Source organism: Osmerus mordax, chromosome 6 (genome assembly GCF_038355195.1).
Source record: "Osmerus mordax isolate fOsmMor3 chromosome 6, fOsmMor3.pri, whole genome shotgun sequence".
Taxonomy (NCBI): domain Eukaryota; kingdom Metazoa; phylum Chordata; class Actinopteri; order Osmeriformes; family Osmeridae; genus Osmerus; species Osmerus mordax.
The window spans coordinates 1,933,584-1,936,910 of record NC_090055.1 but is presented as its reverse complement, the minus strand read 5'-3'; the positions used below and the strand labels follow the sequence as shown (position 1 = coordinate 1,936,910).

General features: G+C 46.0%; 1 pseudogene; it reads right to left on the bottom strand.

Annotated features, from left to right (window-relative positions):
* Positions 1-3,056: 3,056 nt before the first annotated feature.
* LOC136944932 (cerebellin-4-like) overlaps positions 3,057-3,327 on the bottom strand; it is a 1,135-nt pseudogene continuing 864 nt past the window's right edge.

Below are 3,327 nucleotides of genomic sequence, written 5' to 3'. Positions count from 1 at the left end.
TTTCCTGGGGCCCCTCTGGTCTCGACTTGTTCATCCCCTCGCTCGACGCCTCGCTGCTGAGCTCCATCCTTCGCGCACACACTTTGCGCTCTCTCTCTCACACACACACACACACACACAAAAAAAGGGATGAAAAACGACACGTCCCAACAAACGATCCCTGGCGCTCAGCTGTGTGTTTTGTGTTCAGCCCCCCCCCTCCCCTCCCACCCCCCCGCTCCATCTTGGGCGCCGAACCGCAGCCGTCGACGACATGCTAAACGCCTCATGAATACGTAACGATCACGCAGGGAGGGGGGGGAAAAGCCATTTGTAAACACTGGAAGGTGTCGCCTTGGCACGGGGGAGAGCAGCAGGGGGGGAAGACCTTGAGAGCGACAACACACGGGCCTGTGTGAGGTGTGTCTCGTTGTGGCAGGCCGTGTCCCACAGGAGCACCAGGGAGCCTGTTTGAAAACATTGTCTTATGTCCTGAAGGTTGGTTACCACCCATGGATATCAGAGGATGAATAGTGAATGAAGGTACATTTCTCCTAAAGGGGGGGGGGGAGGCATTTCAAGTAGTAATGCAGGCTTCAGTTTAGCTTTACCATGGGGATAGGTTACGGGTGGGGCTGGGTGTAGTTCAATGGTAGAACAACCCCCCCCCCCTGCAAATCAAGAAGTCCCAGGTTCAAATCCCCCCTGAATGTCACAGTGGTTAAAAACCTATGCTAAATAAGTGGATTTTTACAGGAATAGTTTACTACCACGAAAGGGTGAGTTTCTTGAGCGAGTTGATTTGGATATTCAGTGAGGACGACATCCTCTTGAATGAACACTAAGATCAGTTGTTCCTGTTTTTCCTATGACCTCACTGAAGGTGAGCGTGATTCTCTACTGAGACCAGGCTGAATCCGCCTGCTGTATCCTACACACCACATGGTGGCGCTGCTACAAGCTGTGCTGGATCTGACACCAGGCAGTTTTACAGCGTGCGAGAAACCTTGCGTGAAAGTAATGTATGGACGAATTAGTGAACTTTTTTGTTTTTGTGCCTGTGTGTGTGTTAAAAGAGAAAGGGAGTTCCGTATGTGTGTGTGTGTGTGTGTGTGGTGTGTGAATGCATGAGTACACCAGCAGGGGTCTTCACTCTCTTTCTCTCTGCTAACTGACCCATTTCCTGGACTCTCAGGGGCGGGGCGGTGGGGGGGATGAAAGACTGCAGGGGGGCTTCTCTCTTTGTGCATCACTCCCTCGCTCTTTGATGTGGCAGTTACACAGCAGAGAGAGAGAGTGTGTGTGTGTGTGTGTGTGTGTGTGTGTGTGTGTGTGTGTGTGTGTGTGTGTGTGTGTGTGTGTGTGTGTGTGTGTGTGTGTGTGTGTGTGTGTGTGTGTGTGTGTGTGTGTGTGTGTGTGTGTGTGTGTGTGTGTGTGTGTGTGTGTGTGTGTGTGTGTGTGTGTGTGTGTGTGTGTGTGTGTGTGTGTGTGTGTGTGTGTGTGTGTGTGTGTGTGTGTGTGTGTGTGTGTGTGTGTGTGTGTGTGTGTGTGTGTGTGTGTGTGTGTGTGTGTGTGTGTGTGTGTGTGTGTGTGTGTGTGTGTGTGTGTGTGTGTGTGTGTGTGTGTGTGTGTGTGTGTGTGTGTGTGTGTGTGTGTGTGTGTGTGTGTGTGTGTGTGTGTGTGTGTGTGTGTGTGTGTGTGTGTGTGGAGGCTGCACCTCAGTTCTACAGCTTCCACAGTCCTGGGCTGTAATGCAACACTTGAGAGAGACCACATTGTACAATTAACACGCCTCTGCAGGTGTTTGTTTATATGATTAATATTCAAATCTGGTCAAAATGACCCCCCCCAATATATTGATATAAAAATAGAAATAAAATATAAATGTGCTACACTATGACAGGCAACCATGTAAGCTGTCCGAAATTATCATAAAAAATGATTTTGGCCCCCCCAATGTTGACTCCATGGCTACGGCCTTGATAGGTAGTTAGTGTATCTTTTATAGATATTGTGGTGGATAGTGATCTTTGTTTTTCTCCATTTTCTCTCAGCTGTGCGGCATTTTCTTTTTTGTTCACTAACATTTTTCTTTCTCAGCCATGGGAGGTTCTGCTTGTAGACTTTTTGGTTTTCAGTGGTGCTACAGAGTCTAACACTGATAATAGTGCATCATTGAGGTTCTCTACCATTTCATTCAGAGAGCATTCATGATTAGTTGGCTCATATAGAGCAGAATGCTCAGAACATGTCACTGTAGCTTCATCGTCTCTAGACGTCTTGTATCCTATGTCATCCTAACATGTTGCTGCCTTTCAAGCAAGAGGGAAAATGGGTTCAAATTGTAGTCTACGTTTCGAGCTACATTGACAATTGCGAAGGTAAGGTTTATCTAACTCACACACTAAAAGTAGCTAAACTAGTTATCGCTAGCTATAGAATGGATTTCAGCAGTAACATCAGCTAGGCTAGCTAGTTCACCATTTTTAGCTACATTATAATGTACTAAATTATCTGATTGCCAGCTTGCTTGCTAGTCATTAATGTTATCAGGTCAATAATTGGTCTGTCATATTTGTTCCCTTTGGATGACGTAATGTAACATGTCTTTAACAAAAATCTGGAAACGAGAGAGATCTCTGTGAAGGCGACCTGTTATCGGTCGATGAAAAAAAAGCGACAAGCCGTACAATCTGAATGTAGGGCAAAGAGAGTAATAGCCAAGGGTTATCATAACCTGTTGTGGTTATCAAAAGTCATGTTTTTAGCGGAAGTTCTAGACCTGGCCTATTCCCCCATTTCAATTGCTTTATTATTACTAGCTTATTGTTAATGCCATCATTGTGGTGTTAACTGACACGTTGCATAACCATAACAATATTGTGGTTATCAGACATCATTTATAAATCTTTGGTCGTCTTTGGTCCAGATAAACATGTCAACAATGCTGACAGCCCACACATTTATCACCATATCATCTCTCCACCAGTCAAGTCTTCACTCTTGAACTAATACAGGGGTCAGCTTTAGAGGAATGTCAGCTTTCTTAAGCTCAGGGTCATGAGCCTGGGCAGAGTGTTTTACATGGGGAAGAGAAGGAAACCACTGAAGGTGTTATAGTTGTCAATAGCATCATACAGGCCGTAGCCTGATGGAAGACGCAACATAATCATATCTCCCTGCTCCAGCTCCAGAGTGACAGCATTTACCACATATTTCCGTTGACCGTCGGTATTGCTGGCATAGTTGCCCATGATCCAGAGGTTGTTCTTGTATATGTGAACTCCTATGTTTCCAGATCTACGTTGGTCCGAGGCAGTAAACCTGATGTAGTACACTCCTCTCACT